The sequence below is a fragment of the Larus michahellis genome, chromosome 5 (genome assembly GCF_964199755.1).
Source record: "Larus michahellis chromosome 5, bLarMic1.1, whole genome shotgun sequence".
Lineage (NCBI taxonomy): Eukaryota > Metazoa > Chordata > Aves > Charadriiformes > Laridae > Larus > Larus michahellis.
In genome coordinates, this window is record NC_133900.1 from 77,093,007 (window position 1) to 77,106,281 (window position 13,275).

General features: G+C 37.7%; 1 protein-coding gene across 1 annotated transcript in view; it reads right to left on the reverse strand.

The window, feature by feature from the left end:
- SGCZ (sarcoglycan zeta) overlaps window positions 1-13,275 on the reverse strand; it is a 489,034-nt gene that overhangs the window by 128,359 nt on the left and 347,400 nt on the right.

Below are 13,275 nucleotides of genomic sequence, written 5' to 3' on the forward strand. Positions count from 1 at the left end.
AAATATAGGAAGAAATATAGGAAAGAAAACATCATTGTTATGTCTTGACTCAACTGTTTTTGCTTTTCCCAGCTATTAAAATACTTAGGAAAATATAGGAAGAAAGAAAAAGAGTTTTTTTACTAGTAAGTAGTCGCTCATCACTACTAAGAGCATGTTGCTGGTGAAAAGAACAACTTCAAAAATGCTGAGGGTTATTTTTGTTGGTTTGTTTTACTTTATCTGAATAGAAATAGGAAAGGGGCCATTGTAAACGTCTGGATGGAACAGGCAAACCAAATGGTTCAATGTTCAATAAAATATAAGCATAGAAAAGTGGCATAATAAGGCTTCAGCTGTTTTCTAACAGGAAAAACAATGAAACCTGCTCGATACTTAAGAGACAGGATCATTTTGCACACCGATAGAAATTCAAGACGTTTTATCCCTGGATGCTTGTTACTATATTCCTGACAGAAGAAAATTCTTCACTGTACAGCCGGTGGAATTCAACTTGATCCACTTAAGTGCAAAATTAGCAACTTTACCTAATTGCCGATTAAATGTTTTGAAGCCATTGCTGACTCTAGTGTAGCAGAACAGTAAGAACCTGCGTTTCTGCTCTGCTGGCTGAATTGTGAAACAAATAACCCCCACTTGCCGGGCAGCCATAAACAGCTGGATAACAGTGTCCCCAACCGCCATAGCTGAAGCTGGAAGAGGACACTGAATTAAACAACATTATACTTATCTAAAGATAATGTAGCCACTATCTCACTATAGCTATTCCCTTTCTAAAACAAACAACGATGCCAGCATGGCAGGTATCTGATCGACACCACCGCATCCACATCTGAAACATTACGAAAATGTGAATTCTTTAAGACAACAAAAATAATTACATTTTATACAATGTAATTCAGCTAGTAGTATTTCCCAAACACAACAAGGATACAGCGATAGATAGCTTTCCACACTGCGACAGATTTGCAAAGAACATACTGTTGGGAATCATGCCTTCCCAGGTCAGTTACAGCACTAGAAGCCTAGATGCCTGTGACTACAAAACCAGAAACTACTAGAGTGAGAAAATAAGTATAACTCCTTTCCAAAGCAAAAAAACCCATGGAATATCAAAAGCTACTAGTAAGGCTATCTATAATATAGAATATACTTGTTAAAGTAATATGGCACCAAGAGAAATTTACGGACTCTGTAATAGTCCATATAATGTTTAGCAAAACTTGTAACTGATTACGTAAAGCCAAGAACTGTCTTTTTGTTAGAAAAAGTGCTATTTGTATTCAAACTATTTGCTGTGGTTTCACCCTGGCCGGCAACTAAAGACCACGCAGCCACTCACTCATTTTCTCCCAGTGGGATGGGGGAGAGAATCGGAACAGTACAAGTGAGAAAACCCAGGGGCTGAGATAGAGACAGTTGAATAGGTAAAGCAAAAGGAGCGCACACAAGCAAAGCAGAATAAGGAATTCAATCCCTGCTTCCCACGGGCAGGCAGGTGTTCAGCCATCTCCAGGAAAGCCGGGCTCCATCACATGTAACGGTGACTTCGGAAGACAAACGCCAGCACTCTGAATGTGTCCGCCCCACTCCTTCTTTCCTTGGCTTTATACGCTGAGCAGAACATCACAGGGCATGGAATATCCCTTTGGACAGTTGGAGTCAGCGCTCCCGGCTGTGTCACCTCCCAAATTTTGTGCCCCCGCCCCCAGCTCACTCGCTGGTGGGGTGGTGTGAGGAGCAGAAAGGGCCTTGACACTGTGTAAGCACTGCTCAGCAGGAACTAAAACATCCCTGTGTTATCAACACCGTTTTCAGCACAAATCCAAAACACAGCCCTGTACTAGCTACTATGAAGAAAATTAACTCTACCCCAGCCAAAACCAGTACGCTATGACAGCTGAATTATCAGCTAATGCTTCGTAAGGAAGCGATGCTATAAATAATTTTCTTAAATCAAGATACGAGATGTCTACACAAGCCATTTCACATACAAAACCTCAGGCATTTGTAGGCTTTCTAACAGAGTGCAATACGAGATGGTGGTGTCTATTTTTGAAAAGGAAGTAAGATGAAGAAATTAGACTTTGCTTTTGGGTGTGCAAACCGCATTAATACCTGTTAATTCTAATTTTCAGCAATCCTGTTTTTCTAGATATGCCATAGTAATAGCATATAAAATCATAATAGGAAAGAATAAACCGAGAAAAGGCAACACCATGCTGTATTTTTGGCAATGAATAAATACTCAGCAAGAATTAGGTACCTAGGATACAAACACATTTTCTAACTGAAAAGGCAAATTCAATATGTTGTTTTATCTCCTTCTGGGGAATGTTTGTAACTGTCAGGCACAAAATAATATTCACAGTAGAACGGGGAAGGGGGGGGGGAGGTGAAAAAATACAAAGTGAAACTTCCGGAAAACTGGAAATGCTGAAATTAAGGTTGCCTAGGCAAATTCCGCCTGTTCCCTCTTGCTCGTGTATGTCTGATAAAGTCTATAATTCTACATAACATCTACCTGCTGAACCCCAGCGAATTCCACAGGAGGCTGGCACTGCTCTTAATCAGCATCTCCTCACTATTTTGCTTTACCTCAATAATTTCTTTGCTCCGCGTTTATTGTACTCTGTCAAAACCCTGCTTTGAAGGTAGTACTGACAGTTTCCCTCTTGGCTGCTGTTCTCCTAAGTGTTTATTACTGAAGTTACACAGTTCTTCACAACTACTAATTAATTTTCAAAATACTTTCAGTGGCTTTATATTGAGTGATACTGTTTTTATGTTTTTATGTTCCTGATAGGGAAGCGAGGCACAGAAATTAATTTGTTCGCTAATTTTTGCTACTTATCATATTTCCTTTGTTTATTTTCAGCAGTGGGAAGCCAATTTGTATAGCAAATTTGAACTGTCAGAATCTCGGAAACAAACTAACGATAGAGCCTATGGTTTCCATAAAGGCTTCCCCTCTTCCGAGTGAGGTTTCTAAGCCCTCGTTCTTTATTTCTTCAGCAGTGAGCTACCCACCTACCAGAGACCAACAGTCTGAATGCAGACAGACTCTGGACGTAGTTTCAGTAAAATTACGTTATTCAATACGAGGAGACAGACACTACAATCCGGACTGTAAGCCACAAATTGTGTTATAAGATATAAAACTGAAATAGGGTGACTGTGACCTTAATTGCTTGATCAATGCAATAATCTTCCAGAAAGTAACTTCCTGAAATGTGAAATGACTGATATGAAGTCAGACTGAATAGTAAAATAAAGAAAATATTACGACGTGTACTACTACGTGCTTAATGAGGCTCCCCCCGTTCAAAGAATCACTGCCTAGTACATTTTATTCAACAATAATTCCCCATCCAGTTTAAAGAGGGGTTGGAATAAGAAGAGGGGTTTTTTTCCATTGAGTTAGAACCATACTGTTATAGAGAAAAATTCAAGGGTTTTTGGAAATAACATAACTCGGTCAAAAAGTTATTAGGATCGAAAAGATTAATCAGAGGAAAGTCCAGTCTTCTTGGCTCATTTAACGCACTTACAGCCATGAAGATCAGCTTAACTTTGAGGCTCCCCCAGAAAGCTGAAAATTAATATTAAAGAGCTTAAAAAAGAACCACAGAAGAATTTCGTCTTAAAACATACTTGCATCTTCCTGTACATACGATTTTAATGTAATATTATTAGTATAATTAATTAGAGGCATTTCTTCTGCTATTCTTCCAAATAAACTGCCTAAATTACTTTATGCTTTCCAGGCAATGAATACTCAGATTATCATTTTGGTGTGATCTTGATTTTATTCAAGTGCAAAAATGCACTTGAATGAATTATTCCAGTACTTTCTTACAGTAAGTAAATGCTAAGTTCACGTACCGGGGCTGGCTGAGATGGACTTGTTTTCTTCCTGGCAGCCTGTGTGGTGCTGTTTTGGATTTGTGGCTAAAACACTGCTTGTAACACACCAATGCTTTGGCTATTGCTGAACTGTGCTTGCACAGCACCCAGCCTTCTTCTTTTTTCCCCCCTCTCTCTGCCCCCCAGCAAGTAGAGTGGGGATGGGCATGGAGTTGGGAGGGGACACGGCTAAGACAGCTGGCCTGAGCTGGCCAAAGGGATATTCCATACCCGTAACATTATGCTCAGCACTAAGAAGTGGTGGTACAGGAAGAAGTTGAGGGGAAAATGGGATTGTCTTTCAATGCTGCTCTGCTCAGAGGCTCATCAGTCTGTGGTAGGTGGTGAGTGATTGTCTTATTTCATTTTTATGATTATTCAACATTTATGATTATTGTCAGATTGCTATTCCATCTATAACTTTGTTTTTCCCCATATAAGAAAATAAAACAAACCACCAGTGACCCTGCCTCACTTCTTTTGTTCTTTTCCCTACCTACAACATTAAGAAAAAACAACTCACTCATCGTTACATATATTATTAAGAATAGTAATAAAATCATCACTATCGATACTTTATAGCGTTCTTCCATTATATACAATTTCAGTTACGAACGCCAGAAATTCAGAAAGGCAACTGTTAAAAACTTAAAATAAGAAAACTAAACATTTATTTTATGCTGTTGCTTGTCTTATAACTGCATCAATCTAGGAATAGTTTTATTGAATTTGAACACTATGTTAAAGTCAATGAAATCCCAAACAATGTTTATTATAAACCTCTGATAAAGAGAGTGTAACTTTTGAATCAGAGCACATTAAAAGAAAAAATGCTGAGAGCCAAACAACGAATACTGACATTCAGAACTTTTTCAAGCTTTGACCTGTATATAAATGGGTAGAGATTAATGCTCTCAGATGGTCCTGTAAATGGTATATAAGAAAGTCTGAAGTTAATTCACACTGCCTTTAAATAGGGAATGATCTTTTAAAAGATTGTTTTTTCTTGACAATGTGCTGAAAATCCTACAAGGGAGTACTACTTACAGGGTAAGTGCTATTTCTGCCAAATAAACTATGAAAGCAGCATATTTTATGATAACTACAGATAGCAGAGGATATGACAGAACTATAAATACCTCTCAACAAGCCACGAGGTTGGCTAAAACTACAATCTATCCTAACTAGTCCTGTACCACACACATTGCTATAAATGAAATGTGCTGTGTTGTGCTTTCTTTTCTCTGTCCTTTTTTTTTATTATTATTTTTTTTTATTTAAACACTAAGGCATTCTAAGGAACAGGTAGAAAAGGAATTCTATACAAATTGCTGACAAACAAGAAGCGTGCAAGAACAAGGTTAGCAATCTGCATGACGGCCAGCTGTCAGTGCCACACGAGAGAAGAACCGGGGACCCAGAGCAGGATTCTCAATGCTGGCTTGGAAGGTCTTTAAGCTACAGAAAGGGCAGGTTTGAAGCAAAGCTGTGAACTATTTAAATTGGAAATAACATTTCTTCTGGAGGACAGCAACTAAATCTTACAACTCACTCAGCCAGATGAAATAAAACCTCTATGCATGAAAGCTGGATCAAACCCTTATCTTTAATGTTACAAAAGCCTGCAAATCTATGGGTAGTACTGCTACGTGAAAGATGTGAAACGTCTACAATACCTACTTAAAAGCACAGAATTCAAAATTCCCCAGGCTGGAGAGAAGAAGTAGGAGCATGTGATACTGCAGTACAGAAATTAAAACTCTGAAGTGAGTTGAGAACAGAGTTCTGCCAGATCCTCCAATAATTTGTCACGTATCTCACAAAGTGGGCAGTCGGAAGGCAGTAAAGGAGCCTGTTAATTCAAATACAAGCTTTTTTCCTTAGGATCGTATACTTGAACTTGCATCCACAAGCACAGCGAAACGTAAATTAAAGTGTTGGTTAATCTAAACTGACTAAAGCACGAATAAATAACATTTTGTATTTTAGTTTTGTATGATATTTTTCCTGTTTTCCTTAATAATAAAATACATCAAATATCTGGTTCAGTACTTCACAGTAGGAACAACGAAGTAGTCGGTGGGCCAGGAAATACATTATTATCAAGAATATCCAAGCTTTTCAAAAGTTCTCCTGTTAGATGTGATATTCTGCTTGTTTTCTGAGTATATATTTAAATTCAAATTCTGTCTCCAAAAGCTCACAGTATGAAGAGGGGAGCACTGCACAAAACATGGATGAAGGGAGGAAAAAACCAAAGTAGCGTTTAAACAAAGTACCTAAACACAACGTCCTATAAATTAATAAGCATTCACTGCCTGTTGCCTCGCAGGCATCATAGCAGAGGCTAAACAGGAACCTGGATGATGTGCCTGCAGCTCTATAAAGAGCACCGATGAAACATCTGTAAGTGTACAAAGATACTACGCAAAAGAAAAAAAAAAAGAGAGTAATTTGTCAGAAGAAAGGTGGCTGAAGCAATGAAGCAGTGGTGAATTATACTGAAGTCGGAAAAAGAATACTGAATTTCATATGGTGGCGCAAAAAGCAGATAATGCAGAAGGACAGTGATTGGGACGATTAGGAAGATGAAAGACATTAGGAGCTACGTTGTTGATAAAATGGAAGAGATACAAAAAAGGCTGGGGGAAGACGACAAGGGATATTATTTGTATTGTGTTCACACACACAAAAAGCTGGATTTCATAAACAGAGTTGGAGCATAACTCCAGCTGGAGAAAAATGGTCCTTGGACACGGTTATGGATGTACAATCGAAAGAAAAACCGTTGTCAGCTACAATCCTGCACAAAGAGAAAAAGGGTAGCGGTATCAGCAATGAAAACAGAGTGCATTTTCCAGGACTACCAGGACAGGGAACTGTGAATTTCAGTAGCCAAAAATAAAGGTAAAATGATAGAAAGATATCCAGGAAAACACACTGGGATGGCAAAAATCTGGATTGATGGAAACATTTGCCTTCATCCATCTGCTGGATGGATAGAAAAACTACTATAGTACAGTGCAACAACATTTAAAGGGATATAGACTAAGAGAAAAATAACCGGTGGAAATTCAGTATTGACAATGAGTTTTTAAGTGGAAAAAGCTGTTAAAAAGAAAAACTCAGACTTTCATCCAAACTAAAGAGAATCAGAACACCCTGAATACATTTTGTCCTTCAGAATGGTTTTCAGTGCGTGGAACACGGCCTGGCTTCTTCAATTATAAAAGTAATCTTGAAATGAAAATAAAAGTCTATCTGTGCATATATTAATAGAAAATATACACCTATCCAGACCAGACAATAAAACTCAATGCATCTTTCATGCTTAAAAGTTTGATTTTATTCCCTGGTCTAGGTAGTTATGTTATTTTTGATTCATAGGTAGATGTGTCATTTGATGTCAAGGCAGAATTCTATGTGATCTGTTCTTATAAACTATTCCAGATAAAGGTACGATCTTCCTGGAACTCTAATATTTATTATTAATGGTTATGGGGTTTTTAAACAATAAATTATAATTTGTATGTTCTTAAAACAAACATAATAAATTAGGAAAAATAGAGAACCTAACTATGTAATCCTGCTCCCCCCCAATATCCGACATTCAGGAATTTAAACAATAACAAGATTTTCAGACCCACTGAACACCTGCAATTCATATAGAAACTATGTGGTGAGAAGGATATGAAGTCTAGACCAAAGAGTATTGAAATGAATAACCTTATATCTATCACTTAAACTTCTGGACATGAAACTAATTCTTTTCTTTATTTGGATACATGTTCTCTGCTCTACCATTTTATTCAACGTTCTGTTTAAATTAAAATTCTGTGATTCGGCTAATGTGTGGTCAGAACAACAGCAAACTATTTCTATCCCATTACAGCCTCTTAGAATCAATATTTAACGAGTCAGAACACTCCTCACAATTCCATACATCATGCAGGTGGAATGGAAGTAATGTAAATTTCCTTCTCTGTAATCGTCAGCAAAATTATTAAGTAAGAGCCAGTGAAGAGTTTCTGGTCTGTACAGAGTCAGTTACAGGACACCAGGAACCAGGTAACGGCAGGCAAACAGGCTGGAAACAGAAAACACAGAGAGATGAGGTGATGAGGCAAAGAAGGTCTGTCTCTCATCCGAAGGTAAACACCAAAAATTGGTAAATCCAGAAGTATGACTCCTTTATTCATCATCTTTCCTCCCTTTCTTTCCATATATGAAGACAAACCGATTCCAGAAGGTGGTAAAGCCATTTTTTCAATAGGCTTTCAGTCTGGAAAACAAATTTTAAATATAACTATTTCAGTATGAACTGAATATTTCACCACGTGGCTATAACATGGAATTTACTGAGTGCTGAAGAAAAAAAAAAAAGTAATTTTAAAAACTAATAAAAAAAAATAATCAAGCCATCCAATTATGGCAGCAAACATAAAAATAACGGAAGAGGGACCCAAAGGCAAGGTGGAAGAATCCCCTACCATCAAGTCCATACTCTTCGTGGCAAGGCAGGATCATGACTCATCTTACCACGAAAGGGCGAACCCAACGCCACAGAAAGGACCGGACAGCAGAAGTCTGTGTACTGATTGTGCTTCTAATTCTATCATTATTGGGAGAACGCTGTAATAACTGCATGTTTTGGATGATAATTGTTAGTATCACTGTAACTGGACTAATGACACTATTTTGGTAAGACTGCTAATTGTTTAATTAGACTAATAATTAATTATTGGGTGTGGGTGTTTTTATTTAGTCTACATAAATTGCACAGGTTATTTCATCTGCTTCCCTGCCTTTGAGGCTTGGTTGTAATTTCGACACAACATCTTGGAGATAATTTAGTCATGCTGAAAATTTAATCACACATTATCCTTGTGTATTATTTTTCAAATAAGTTGTTGCCTGACTTCAGAAAGAACAATGAAAAACTGCAGATTGCCAGCACACTGATATTGGAGGACAATAAAAAAATATGCTATATACAAAAGCAGTCAATCTTTGTTAATAAATCTGTGAGAAATATTTACCTACAAGAAACAATGAGAGATCTGCACAGGCCCACTGTTTGTTGTGTACGCATGAGGCTTAATTAAAATTTTAGAGCAGAGGCTCTGCTGTTTCTCTAGGAGTCTCTACAAAAAATTTTTAGGACCTACCCTTCTCATGTATTCCAGTTCTTACACTGAAATAATGCTAGATTACCTAGCTTTTGAGAAGCGAAAACATGATTTGGACGGAGATGCCTCGTAATTCATTCAGTCACATACACAAAATAAATTGTGTTCGTGGGATTACGTGTTTGCACCTTGCCCTTTCAATGAGCCTGACACAACCTAAATTCCAACACAAACTCTGCTATATGCTTGTGCTGATTGCTACTTTAAAACACTTCAAAACTATTTTGGAAGAAACTAGCTAAACAGAAGGAGAGAATAATCATGTAAGACACCTAAACTTACACAATGACAGTTCCTCAAAATCCATATATTTTAGTTTATAACTAAAGTATAGTTTGCTACGGAAAACAAGATTTTTACTAAGCGTTTCAACCTTATTCTCCATTAAAAAAGCTGTGCTAAAACGTTCGCCCATCCCTAATACATATTTAACTCAAGTTTCATCTCACATTTCTACTGTGGTTTCCGAGCAATTCAGGACTGGGCATTACAAGACTGGAAACTCTGGGGCAACAAAAAGCAAGCACTAGACAAGCGTTAGTAACCTTTCCAGTAGCTTTTATTCCCATTCAGAAATGATAAAGCATGTCTCAAATTGAGTGGTGGGCTTAGTTGAGAGGTTCTGCAAAAGACTACTATTCTCTTGCACTACTGTAAAATCAGCTATACATTAGCTACGCCTGACATAATGGTTTGGTTTTCCTTAAAGGCAGATTCTCTACCTTCTTTAGACAATTCATTGTATTGCCTAAACTATCTTTATGGTTAGAAGCATTTCTTAATACATAACCTGAACCTCCAATCCTACAATGCAATTGCTTTACTTCTGTTTGTCCTTCAGATACATTATTCTTTAGACTAAATAACCACAATTCATTCTCTTTCCTTGTATGCCATTTCCATCTTAATGCTTCCCATTGCTCCTAATCTGCCCTTAATTCATCCACATCCCTAAACAGAATAAAAAAAACCCCAAAACCAACAAATCAGAACAAGCACAGCTTTTGAACACTTACCGTAGCTAAGCAGAGAAAAATTACCTTACTTGTTTATTCCAGCATATCTGGGGGTTTTTGTTATATTGTTCTGCTATTGATTTATGACATGCTTAGAATCAGATGCTTGTTATCAGAACAAATTAATTTAAAGATTGGATTCCACAAACTGGATGGAAAATAGCTCCTCTTTGATGTACTCATTAGAGTACTTACACTGTATCTCATGGGGTCGAATTTTTTTTCCTCCTTAGCCTGAGACAACTGGACTCTATTGACGACTGTTATAACGACATTACTCTCATTATTGTTCTCTTCTCAGTAACAATCCAGTTTGTATAAATAATTTAAATTTTATCGGAAAAAAATTAAGTCGTTTCCCATCAGTACCCTTAACACCAAGATTCTTCGTCTCAAGAGATCTTCTAATATTACCAGAAAATCCATGCTGCTCCATCAGAAAAGAGTGAGGACCATTTTAAGATAAACGTTGCAACTTAGGACACTCATCTGCAGATTTCAGTCCTAGATTTAAAATATTCCCCAATTTAGATTGCAGAATCCAAAGAAACAGGATTCTGGAACAACAGGTGAATAAGAATAGCTAGGGAAGCCACTTAAAAGTTTTTTAAGATACAATTTATCAATTTTCTGTGGAATCCTTCATCTCAGGGTTGCTTATGATAACAACTAGGCAAAATGACCCAGGAAGTCCTTTCTTACCCTGTGTTTTCTTAATATTTTACACTCATGTATTAAGGCACATGTGCCTTCCTAAATAATTTCTTATCGCGTGACACTGTATTTGTTACAGAGGAAGGCTTAACTTACAATAACTTCACGTAGCTATACCACAGAGGTACTGAAGTACCTAGAGTCAATCACATCCTTCAGTAACTCCCTGGACTAGCACTTATATTCAGCAAAGTGTGCTTTTCTTACAACAAAACAAATATCATTAACTAGGAGCTATTATACTGCTTCCTTGATCACACTGTAGCAAAACACATTAAAGAAATCAATTTTCAAGACAGTCTAAGGGACCAATTACTGTCAAAATCAAAAGTGAGTATTTTAACGTGAGGAAAAAGTGTCCTATCAAACCTGGTAGTTGCAGAATTTAGGTTTCAAGAAGTGTGACTGTCTAACATCACAGTCTATATAGTATCTAAGTTTATAGTTTATACACATTACTTAGTATTCCAGTACAAACACTGCATGTTTTTCAAAACAGCTACCACATCTTTCAATAAGCAACACCTTGCTCTATTGATACACTCAATAAAATAAATGGGACTAAGAGCAAAGTAGCTTGCTGCAGAGATCCATCTCTTGCTATCAGGGCAAAGGAAATGAAAGTGTAAGAAATGCCACAAAGTTGCCGGAAAATAACTCCTCTTTTATCTAACAGCATGCTCAATAGAACACTCATCTCCTAACCGATAGCTTCAAGCTCCTTCTCTGCAGTCCAAAGGACTAAAAATTATAACCTCCGTTTTTTTGAGGAGTGTTATAACCACAACGATCAAGGGACTTACCTAATCTCCTTGCAGATAGCTCAGCATGGCAAAAGACTTTGAGAAGTTATCAGTTATATTGGCAAACGGGAGAAGCCCTATGAAGGGGATAATTTCAAGAGAAATCCTAAAAACAAATTTACTGCATCATTTTGAGGGATGACAGTTTGTTCTCACATACCACAAACTTACTATAGTATCTCTAAACTCCTGGTGACTGAAGGACACCAAAAGCTATGTGTATTTCCCAATCAGCAGTTCAGTATCTCACGGACTTTTGTAACAGCGCAATTTGAGAGACTGACTGGAGACGGGAGTTTTAGAAAGCAGAGTTTAGTATTACAATACAACCCTTTAAAAGCAGAGCATCGGGGTCATCTCTGTCATCAAATCTTTCTCGGTCTACAGTTCTGAGGGTGCAGGGTGGATACAGGGTGGTTACCTGCAGTTGTGTCCATGCAGGAACCCTAGAGGGGAATTCTTCAATCCAGGTTCTATGCTCAAACCGGTGAGCACAGCCCTGCACGCTTCTACAAGCAGAAACTGGGAATGAAAGAATCCCTGCAAACATTCCTTAGGAAACTGGTAGAAGACCCAAGAACAGAGAAGCCCATATGATCCAAAAGGAGTTCAATAACATCCTGGGTATGAGGACTTCCAGTGAAAAAGTTGACCGGCTGAAAAGGAATACAGGAGGACCAGACATGGAGGATGAATTGGACATGCTGCAGAGAAGCAGATGATTCGGGAAACAGCCAGTAGCCCAATCCCCAACAGCAAATGAAGAACCCATCCCCGTGCTAGCAAAAAAGAAGCTATACATCCTTAAGACCAAGAATCATGAGTGTGAGTAGATCTAAGACTCAACAAATCACTTATTACTTCAGGCAGCTCATTTGTAATTACAGTAATAATATAACAATCTAGGGAGAAAAGGAGATGGAAGAATTCATGTAGTACATCTTGTTGAGGAAGAGCAGTAAGGGAGCATGGATGAGTACACTTCTTCCGAGGTTCAGGCCAAAGGGGAGAAAGAACCGCTAAGTGACTTCAAAGGACAGTTATAAATTCAAAACAGCATTGCCACTTTGGGATTTCCCTCCTGCACCAGAAGGATGGAGTAGATGATGTATTTGTGAAGAGTAAACCAGAGCACAGACCTCAGAGATAACGTAGGTTACGGACTAACATCCTTTGCGAATGCAGCGGGAGACAGGCTGAAAAGGAAGGTCCTGAAATGCTTTCATCAAAAGAGTAATGAGGGTAGGGGTTGCTCCACATTTGCCTCTAATTAACAGAGAAGAAACAGCCAAGAATGTGAAGATTAAGTGGTAATGTAGTCGAGATTGGTCACAAAAGGACAGAATTCTCAAAAGTTAGATTAGAAGGAAAATACCTCAAAACTAAACGCAATGTGTTACAAGAAGACAAAATTCAGTAAAAGGACTCTTAGAGAAGATTTCCTGGGAGACTTGCCTAAGGTGAAAAAGGAATTGTAGTGAAATGGTTGCTCCTTAATGAACCAATTTACCCAAAGGAGAAGAAAGGCTTCTAATAGATACTGAAGAATATTGACTTTTTTCTTTTTTTTTCTTTTTAAATTTCTTCTTTAGTCAAAAGGTCAATATAAATTGGTTCTCCATTTTAATTGGTGCACCAGTGATAAAG